The sequence below is a fragment of the Meriones unguiculatus genome, chromosome 19 (assembly GCF_030254825.1).
Source record: "Meriones unguiculatus strain TT.TT164.6M chromosome 19, Bangor_MerUng_6.1, whole genome shotgun sequence".
Taxonomy (NCBI): domain Eukaryota; kingdom Metazoa; phylum Chordata; class Mammalia; order Rodentia; family Muridae; genus Meriones; species Meriones unguiculatus.
The window spans coordinates 8,822,956-8,833,955 of NC_083366.1; the positions used below are offsets into that span (position 1 = coordinate 8,822,956).

Sequence of the window (11,000 nt, forward strand, 5' to 3'; positions counted from 1 at the left end):
CGGGGGGGGGAGGGGAAGAAATCAGCATTTGAATGAACAAGGGTAAGGCGTATACATTTCAAAAGAACATTATACCAAAAATTAAAGCTGAAACCAGACATCAATCCCAACATCTTAATAGTAGGAGACTTCAACGCTCCACTCTCACCAAGAGACATATCACCTAGACAGATATAGGGAATCAATGACACTTACAGAGGTCTTAAATCAAATGGACCTAATAGATGTCTACTGAACTTTTCACCTAAACTCAAAAGAGTATACTTTCTTTTCAACACCTCATGGGACCTTCTCAAAAATTAACAATATAGTTGGGCATAAAGCATACCTCAACAGATAGAAGGAGATCAAAATAATCCCTTGTATCCTCTCAGACCACCATGGCCTAAAACGAGACCTCAACAACTAGAAACAACAAAAAGCCTATAGACACATGAAAACAAACCTCTACTCAATGACAGCTTGGTCAGGGAAGGAATGAAAAAAGATATTATACATTTCCTAAAATTCAATAAAATGAAGGCACAACTTACTCAAACTTATGGGATACAATAAAAGCAGTGCAAAGAGGAAAGTTCATAGTACTAAATGCCTCCAGGAAGAAGTTGGAGACATCTCATACAAGCAACTTAACAGAACACCTAAAAGTCTTAGAAAAAAAAAAGAAGCAGACATATCCAAGAGGAGTAGATGATTGGAGATAATAAAACTCAGGGCTGAAATCAATGAATTAGAAACAAAGAACACTGTTCAAAGAATCAATGCGACCAAGAGCTGGTTCTTTGAGAAAAGCAAGAAGATAGACCAACCCTTAGCCAAACTAACTAAAAGGCAGAGAGAAATAATCCAAATCAATAAAATAAGAAATGAAAATGGGGACAGAACAACAGACACTGAGGAAATCCAAACAATCATTAGGTCTTACTTCAAAAGCCTATATGCCACAAAATTTGAAAATCTAAAGGAAATAGACAATTTTCTTGATAGATTCCACTTACCAAAATTAAATCAAGATCAGGTAAATAGACTGAATAGTCCTATATCCCTCAAGGAAATATAAGCAATCACCAAAACATTCCTTCCAAAAAAGGCAAGGACCAGACGGCTTCAGCGCAGAATTCTACCAGATGTTCAAAGAAGAGCTAACTCCAATTCTCTTCAAACAATTCCATGAAATAAAAACAGGAGGAACATTACCAAACTCATTCTATGAAGGCATAGTCACCTTGATATCTAAACCACACAAAGACCCAACCAAAAAAGAGAACTTCAGACTTCTCTCTCTTATGAACATTGATGCAAAAATACTCAATAAAATACTTGCAAACTGAATCTAAGAACACATAAAAGGTACCATCCACCATGACCAAGTAGGCTTCATCCCAGGCACAAAACAGTGGTTCAATATATGGATACCATCAATGTAATCCACCATAGAAACAAACTGAAGGAGAAAACCACATGATAATCTCCTTAGATTCTGAAAAAGCATTTGACAAATCCAACACCCATTCATGTTAAAGTCTTGGAGAGATCAGTGATACAAGGCACATACCTAAACAAAGTAAAGACAATATACAACAAGCCTATAGCCAACATCAAACTGAATGGAGAGAAACTTAAATCAATCCCCCTGAAATCAGGGACAAGGCAAGGCTACCCACGCTCTCCATATCTCTTCAACACAGTTCTTGAAGTCCTTGCTAGAGCACTAAGACAACTAAAGGAGATCAAGGGGATACAAATAGGAAAGGAAGAAGTCAAAATATCATAATTTGCTGGTTATATGATAGTATACATGAGTGACCCCCATAATTCTACCAGGGAACTCCTCCAGCTGATAAACACCTTCAGCAAAGTGGCTAGATACAAAATTAACTAAAAAAAAAAAATCAGTAGCCCTCCTGTATATGAAAGATAAAAGTGCCAAGGAAGAAATTAGGGAAACTACACCCTTCACAATAGCCACAAATAACATAAAGTACCTTGGTGTGACTCTAACCAAGCAAGTGAAAGACCTGTTTGAAAAAACTTCAAGTCTCTGAAGATAGAAAATGAAGAAGATGTCAGAAGATGGAAAGATCTCCCATGCTCATAGATCGGTAGTATTAATATAGTGAAAATGTCTGTCCTACCAAAAGCAATCTACAAGTTGAATGTAATTCCCATCAAAAATACCAACACAATTTTTTACAGACCTTGAAAGAACAATTCTCAAACTCACATGGAAAAACAAAAAATCCAGAATTACCAAAACAATCCTGTACAACAACAGATCATCTGGAGGTATCTTCATCCCTGATCTCAAGCTGTACTACACAGCGATAATAATAAAAACTGCATGGTACTAGCATAGAAAAAGAATGGTGGATCAATGGATTTGAATAGAAGACCCATAAATAAATCCACACAACTACGGATACTTGATTTTTGACAAAGAAGCCAAAAACATACAATGGAAAAAAGACAGCATCTTCAACAAATGGTGCTGGTCTAACTGGAAGTCTACATGTAGAAAAATGCAAATACATCCATATTTATCACCCTGCACAAAACTAAAGTCCAAGTGGATCAAAGACCTCAACATAAAACCAGACACACTAAATAGATTAGAAGAAAAATTGGGGAAGAGCCTTGAACTCATTGGCACAGGAGACAACTCCCTGAACAGAACACCAACAGCATAGGCTCTAAGATCAACAGTCAATAAATGGGACTTCATGAAACTGAAAAGCTTCTGTAAAGCAAAGGACACTGTCATCAGAACAAAACGAATGCCTACAGACTGGGAAAGGATCTTCACCAACCGTCTATCTGACAGAAGGCTAATACACAAAATATATAAAGAACTCAAGAAATTAAAAAGCAACACATCAAGTAATCTATTAAAAATGGGTTACACAGTTAAACAGAGAATTCTCTGCAGAGGAATATAGAATGGCAGAGAAACACTTAAAGAAATGCTCAACATCTTTGTCATCAGGGAAATGCAAATCAAAACAACCCTGAGGTTTCACCTTATACCCATCAGAATGGCTAAGATAAAAAAACAAAAAAACAAAACAAAACAAAACAAAAAACTCAATTGACAACACATGCTGGAGAAGATGTGGAGAAAAGGGAACTCTCCTCCATTGCTGGTGGGAACATAAACTTGTACAAACACTTAGGAAACCAATATGGCACTTTCTCAGACAATTAGGAATAACGCTTCTTCAAGATCCAGCTATACCACTCCTAGGTATATATCCAAAATATGTTCAAGTACACAACAAGGACATTTGATCAACCATGTTCATAGCAGCTTTATTCATAATATCCAGAACCTGCAAACAACCCAAATGTCCCTCAACAAAGGAATGAATACAGAAATTGTGGTACATTTTTGTACCACAAATAATTGAATACTACTCAGCAATTAAAAACATGGAAATCATGAAATTTGTAGGCAAATGGTGGGAACTAGAAAAGATCATCCTGAGTGAGCTATCCCAGAAGCACAAAGACACAGTTATATACTCACTTGTAAATGGATAGTAGACTTATAACATAGGAAAAACCAACTAAAATCTGTATACCTAAAGAAGCCTAGCAAGAAGGATGCCCCTGGGTAAGATGATCAATCCTCAGATAGGCAAATAGGAGGGACATATGAAGAGGGAGAAAACAAGAAACAGGACAGGAGCCTACCACAAAGTTCCTCTGAAAAACTCTGCCCAGCAGGGTATGGAAGCATATGCGGAGGCTCATAGCCACACTTTGGGCAGATTTCAGGGAATCTTATGAAAGAAGCGATAGACCTAGAGGGGACAGGAGCTCTTCTAGGAGAGCAACAATACCAAGAAATCTGGGCCCAGGGATCTTTTCTGAGACTTATACTCCAACCAAGGACCATGCATGTAGATAACCTAGAACCCCTGTACGTTGTAGCCCATGGCAGCTCACTATCCAAGCGAGTTCTCTAGTAATGGAAACAGGGACTGTCTCTGATATGAACTAAGTGGATAGCTCTTTTATCACTTCCCCCCTGAGGGGGAAGCATCCTTACCAGGCCACAGAGGAAGACAATGCAGCCAGACCTAATAGGCTAGGTCAGATGAAAGGGGAGGAGGACCTCCCCTATCAGTGGACTTGGAGAGGGGCATGGGACTAGATGAGGAAAGGAGGGGTGGATTTGGAGGGTATGAGGGAGGGGGCTACAGCCAGGATACAAAATGAATAAAATGTAATAATATAAAAACATAAAAATTTTAAAAAAGAAAGAACTGTGGTACATCTGCACAATGGAATATTACTCAGCTATTAAAAACAAGGAAATCATGAAATTTGCAGGCAAATGGATGGAACTAGAAAAGATCGTCCTGAATGAGGTAACCCAGACCCAGAAAGACACACATAGTATATACTCACTTATAAGCCATATATATATAGGATAACCATACTACAATCCTTAGACCTAAAGAAGCTAACTAACAAGAAGGACCCTAGGTTGGATGCTTAATCCTCATTCAGAAGGGCAAATGGAATAGACACCAGAAGCTATTGAAAAGAGGAAACAGGATTGTAGCTTACCATATATGTCCTCTGAAAGACTCCACCCACCAGGGGATTTAAGCAGATGCTGAGACTCACAGCCAAACTTAGTATAGAGTGCAGGGAGTCTTATGGAAGAGTGTGGGGATAGAAGAACCCGAAGGGAGAAAGAGCTCCACAAGAAGACCAACAGAGCCAACAAATCTGGGCCCAGGGATGGCCTGTGGAGACTGATGCTCCAACCAAGGGCCACACGTAGAGAGAAACTACGCTCTCTGCACAGATGTAGCTGATAGGCAGCTCAGTCTCCAAGTGGGTTCCCTAGTATGGGAAGCAGGAGCTGTTGCTGACATGTACTCTGTTGCCTGCTCCTTGATCACTTCCCCCTGGAGGAGCAGCCTTGCCAGCTCACAGAGGAAGATAATGCAGGCAGTCCTAAGGAGACTTGATAGGCTGTGGTCAGATGGTAGGGCTCCCTCTCTCTGAGGACTAGGGGAATGGGATAGGAGGAAAAGGGAGGGAGGGTGGTACCAGGAGAGAAGCTTAAGAAGCGTGTGTGTGTGTGTGTGTGTGTGTGTGTGTGTGTGTGTGTGTGTGTTACAGGTTGTAACCAGAATATGCAGAAAGAAACAAAACCACACAAAGAATCAACATGTAGCTAATAAAATGTATGCTTTTATTTTGTTTATAGTTTATTTTATTTATAGTGCTGGAAGTCAGGAAATCAAACTATGCCCCTTGTACTCCTAGCTGCAAGGAATATTTAAGTATATTTTTAATATGTAGTTTATAAAGCATTGCTTTAAAACTATTCATAATTTAAATAAAACAACCAGAAGTTTTTTTTTCATGAAGGTCAGAAGATTTGGAAAATATTGAAACATTTAATGTTGCAATGTTTTTACATGCTTGATGGAATAATATATAGTTTGAAGAGGGACCATGAAAATCCAAGGTTTTTACTGTTTTAGAGTAGAAAATACAAATATAAAAAGAAGAATTTAGAAGAGTTCCTGTGATTCCAGGTAAATTCTAAATAGCTTACTTATATTTAGATAGGTAGTTGCAGAATGTATATACATACATACATATATATATATATGCACATATGTGCATATGGGTGGGTTCTTTCAGTAGCAGTGAAAACTCTCAACACTCATAGCTCCATTATGGAAATCTTTAAATCTCATTTTCACTAACAGAAACCAGATGTCCTTGGCTAGCTAGACACTCTTTCATTTCAATACTATAAAGACCACCGATCTAACCATGGACCGCAGGCACTCAGCCAACAGGGCATACAGATGGCAAAGAAACATATGAAAGGGCAACCAACACGATTAGCCATTAGGAAAATACAAGTTAAATCCAAAATTAGAGACTGCTTCCTGCCCCTCGGAGTTGCAGAACGTAAAGAAGCTGTCAGTATTAAACACTAGTGGGAAGGTCAATCAAACTGGATCTTTACAGACTGATGCAAGGTTATGAAACTGGAAATGATTTGGTTGTTTCTTATACAAGTGCATCTGCCCCGAGCTCCCTCATATACCATCCCAGCAGAGATGAACACCCTTGTCCAGAAGACTCTCATGAATAGTTCTCTCTACTTTATTAAGAGCGCTAAGATGGAAACAAAAATATACACCAGCAGATAAAAACTAACTGATAACAGAGAGAAATAATCTGCAGATGCACATGGCAGTTTGCACAGGTTTAAAAAACACAAAAGAGAGGGTAAAAGGTTGAGTACAGCAGAGTGAGATTGCGTTATCTGGCACAGGGCGCTCGAGGGCAGGCACACACCAACTATTGCAAAATGAAATTGGGATGGTAGTCACCTGAGTTGAAAGGAGTGACCAGAAAGGGGCATGGAGTCTGAGGAGTTAGGAATGTCCAGTGCTTGATATCCGTATTTACTAGTTATATCCATCTTTCAAAATTCACAAAGCTATACTTAAAATCTGTGTATGGTTGTGTAGCACTAATAAAGTTGATAAAAATGAAAGAGTGGGTCTAGACTTTTAGAGACCTTCCCGACCATTTGTTCATTACTTACTATTGTGTGATGTAATTTTCTAGGTGTGGAGATTATACCGATAGATAAAGCTGGCAGGCTTCTGCCATAATGAAGCTTATGTTCTAATGGCTAAAGATAAGCAATGGAGGAATCAGCAGATGAGTACACATTTTCAGGACACGCTGCCTGACTCTGAAGATCAGCTATGACAGTTCTTGCATGCTTTATTTCACTTCCCCATCCCTTTACGATGCTTCTCAGGTGACCCCTAAAGTAAGATAAGTGTATCTCAGTTTTTTATTCAATACATGCTTTTAAATAAAAACCCAGGCCAACACCTAGATAAAGACAACACAGTTTTAGGATGGCAGAGTGAGGGAAAAGGCTTTTCGGTATAACGTAGTATAAAGGGAAGAGGCAATCCAGCATCTATTAAAATTTGGAAATGGTCACCAATTAGATGGCATTTGGATCTATGGGACTCGATGATGTTGAGAGAATGAGTATAGAATAAGAAGAGGCTGTGATCAAAGCTCTGAGAACGCTGTTTGCAGCGGCTGGGGCACTTCAGGTAGAAAGATTAAAGGATGAAGGGCCTGTGGCTTTGCTTCTGCCATGGTGAGCCACGGTTTTCAGATCAGCCACCACAAATTCTCCTTCAGGCCTTGAAAGCTGAAGGCAGCCAAGACCCACATTGTGAAGTCTGCGGATGTGGAAAAATTAGCTGATGAATCTCAGATGCCGTTCCTTCCTGAAATGGTGTTTGGAGACAGTGTTCTAAGGATCCAGCATGGCTCTGGCTTCAGAACTGAGTTCAATGCTGCAGATTCACTGAGGTGTGTAAACAACTACCAAGGCACGCTTAAGGCGGCTAATGAGTGGCAGGAAAGTAGGATGGAGAGCAAACACTCCAGAGAAGCTATTAAACCGTGTGACTGGACCTATAGAACAGATCATAAAGGACACTATTTGTAGAATCTCCTAAATAAGCTTGTACCCAAAACAGATCATATGGATACAGAGGAATTGAAAGAGAGCAGATTAAGTTTTTTGAAGAAGTTCTCCTGTGAAGATGAAATGCATGATCATGGAGTTTCAGTCTGAGTGTGAAAGTTAGAATAATGCCTTCCAGCTTTTTCTGCTATTGCAGCTTTTCTTGAGAATTGCTGGGTGCTCATCAGAACGAGTGATGCTAGGCTTTACTGTGGCTATGGTCCACCTTCCAGCTACATAGAACCTAAGGAAATATCACAATGTTTACTAACCAAGGAGGCAGTTTGTGAGCAGCTAGTATTTCAGGAAAGAACTGATCGTAGTCCTGTGGACTCGTGAAGTGCGCTCCTGGAGTAGAGTCAGATAGAGCACACTGTCTGCATGGGGCCTGACTGTGCCCCTTGACTATGTAAGGGTATTCTTACTAGGGGAATTCATTTCCATGCTTATGCACAGGTTTTCTGTAGCCTTAAAGGAAAAGAAAAGATTGTGGCAACTCCTATTTATATTGTCCGTTTTCCAATTCCTACTCCAGGGATACACTCTCTAGAGCTAAATTTGGATTCCTAAAATTATCACAAATTGTGACCTCACAGTGATGAGGGGAGAGTCTCATGAGGGGACGTGACCTGCATCCATCGTGAAGCATCGTCTTCTACTGAGAAGAGGCTGACCTGTAAATTCTATCACTGAGCCCCGATGCCCGGTGACCTGCATAGGATCTGACGGCATGCTGATGTGCCATCCTGGCTCTTGGTTGTGAACGTCCCGGTGTTTATTCACACTTCTGAGAATTGTGATGTGTCACCTTGGAAACTAACCTTGTATTATTCATTAGTTGGAGTTTCTGGGCAGCCTCAGATTGGGTGTATTTGTACACACATTATTTTTAAAACTTTTCATTTAAATGTCTTTACTTCTGAGTAGTGTTAGATTACTTATTTTGATAAAATATTGTTAATAATTGTGGAGAATTATAATAATTGACTTTCAAAAAATAAAAACAGGTGGGTGGTGGAAGGATGAGTGTTTTCTGAAGATTTTATTGGTGTGCTCCTGTGAGGAGTACCAAGTTTTATCTTTGGCCACTTCTAAATATGACATATACCATTTTATATTTATTTGTCCATGTGTCTTTTATAAGAGGAGAGTAGATAATAAGGAATTACAAAAAAATAAAAAATAAAAATAAAGGACGAAGAGAAGTGCTAGAAAAAACATAGAGAGAGCAAAATGGTCCAGCAGCTAATCTTAGGAGTGTCTTAATAGCAAATAACAGTACAAAATAAACCTTGTGAAATAGTGCTTATGGGGGTGAAAAGACAGAGAATGAAGCGGGCCAACAGTCTTTGAAATAACTGAGGTTATCTCTCGTGACTCTGACCAGAGTTGATTCACTGTAGTGAAAGATAAAATAATCATTGGTAGCAAGATTAAAAGGCAAGGGGGGTACAACTTCTTAAAGGAAAATGGAATATGTTGTGAGGATCTTCTCTGTAAAGTGCTTCTCAGAAATGAGGCAATACCTGGAAGAGAATTATGAATTCAAGAAATGATTTTTCAGTAAAGGTAGGTATTATTGTATACATATCTGCTGTCGGGAATATCACAGAGAAGAGTGAAAGCTGTAGCAGAGATGGAGGCATTAAGAAATGGAAGGAGAATTTGTGTGGCTATTAGGATCATCAGAGCTGTGATGGACAGCAGGGACAATGACAACCATCCATGGTTGAAACCCCTTGGAAGAGGCAGGGATGTGACTCAGAGGTGACAGGTGACTCTAAAAGGTAACTGTGGAGCAAACAGACAAACTTCCTGATTTGTTTTTTGGTTGTTGAACATTCCAAAACAGACACACACACACACACACACACACACACACACACACACACACGCACACAGAGAGAGACAGACAGACAGACAGACAGACAGACAGACAGACAGACAGACACAGAGAGAGACACACACAGAGGGAGGGGTATAATACTGTAGAAAAGAGCGTGGAAGACAGTGTTTATTACACAGTTAATGCAGAACGCTCTCAAGGGGTTAGAATGGACAACGGCGACCATTGCCTTGAAATGAATGTGTGTTACCTTTGCCCTGTGTGTGTGGAGGCCAGAGGTCTCTACATTAGCTTTGGGAACAGGGCTGCCATTGAACCCAGAATGGCTTGTTTGGCATAGGTGTAGGGATCTATTCAACTTTCATAGTGATGATCACAGGAAGGCAGTTTGATTCAGCACAACTAAGTAGCCCGTTTTGTTTCAAACTTCCAGAATTTGACCCCAAATAGTTTCTTTTAGGCATATTTAAGCACAGAACAATTTGGTAAAAACTTTCCTGGTGATAATTAATTCAGTTCCATGTGTACAATAAAGCTTACATAAATCTCCTTGAGAAACAAAGTAAGCTAGACAAAATTGGAAGTGGCTACAACAGAGCTTGTAGTAAAGTATCCGTGATGCCTTCCATAAATATAGGCTCTAAGACTGACTGAGAAAAACAAGCTTAGTAAAGAGTTTGAGGGAGGCTCTGCTGTGGTTCCCCCTGGCTACATAGATAGCACACAAGTCACCGGCTAGAATGCATGCCCACCCCCAGGCTTCGGGATGAATATCAGGTACAATATTCCTTCCCTTGAAGAACCAGCTCTGGGGCTAACATTTTAGCCCTAATACTTTACCTGTGAGTACAAGGACTTTCTACAGGTAAGGCAGCCGGATAGCAAGACCTCATGACACACCTGTCTCTGCCCACAGTGCTGGGGTTATGTGTCTACATACTGTCAGGCTTGGGTTTCACATGGATGCAAGAGAACAGAACTGAGGTCCTCATGGGTGTCCAGCGAGCACTGTACTTACTGAGCTAGCTTCTCAGCCTTGACATACTGCTTATACATAAACATCTACTGGGCTGAGGTTATAACTCACAGATAGAGTTGTTCTCCTCTTCCTCCTCCTCTTCCTTGTCCTCCTCCTGTTTCTACTTCTTCTTTTTGTTTATTCGAGGCAGGGTTTCTCTGTGTAGCCCTGGCTGTCCTGGATTCACTTTGTACACCAGGATAGCCTTGAATTCACAGAGATCCTCCTTCCTCTCTCCCCAAGTGCTGAGATTTCAGGCATGTATCACCACTCCCAGCTGATAAAGTACTTCTTAAGCATGCCCTGGGTTGATCATTAACATCACAATAAATAAATAAATAAATAAACAAATAAATACATATTGAATTAGCAATTGAAATAAAAATTATAACTATTTTCAACATTGATAATATTAAATTCCTAATCTTCACGAGAATCTGAAAATTTTACATTGATATACTACTATTATCCAATATATACATCACATCAAATAATGTCCATTACTATTTTCTCATTTTTATTCTTATACTATCACATCTTTCTTCACCATAGTAGGTCTATCATTTTTCCCTTCTTTTTTTTTCTCTCTTCTT

At 39.6% G+C, this 11,000-nt stretch overlaps 1 pseudogene; it reads left to right on the top strand.

Annotated features, from left to right (window-relative positions):
* Nucleotides 1-7,165: 7,165 nt before the first annotated feature.
* LOC110558196 (TIP41-like protein) lies at nucleotides 7,166-7,882 on the top strand (annotated as a pseudogene).
* Nucleotides 7,883-11,000: the final 3,118 nt, after the last annotated feature.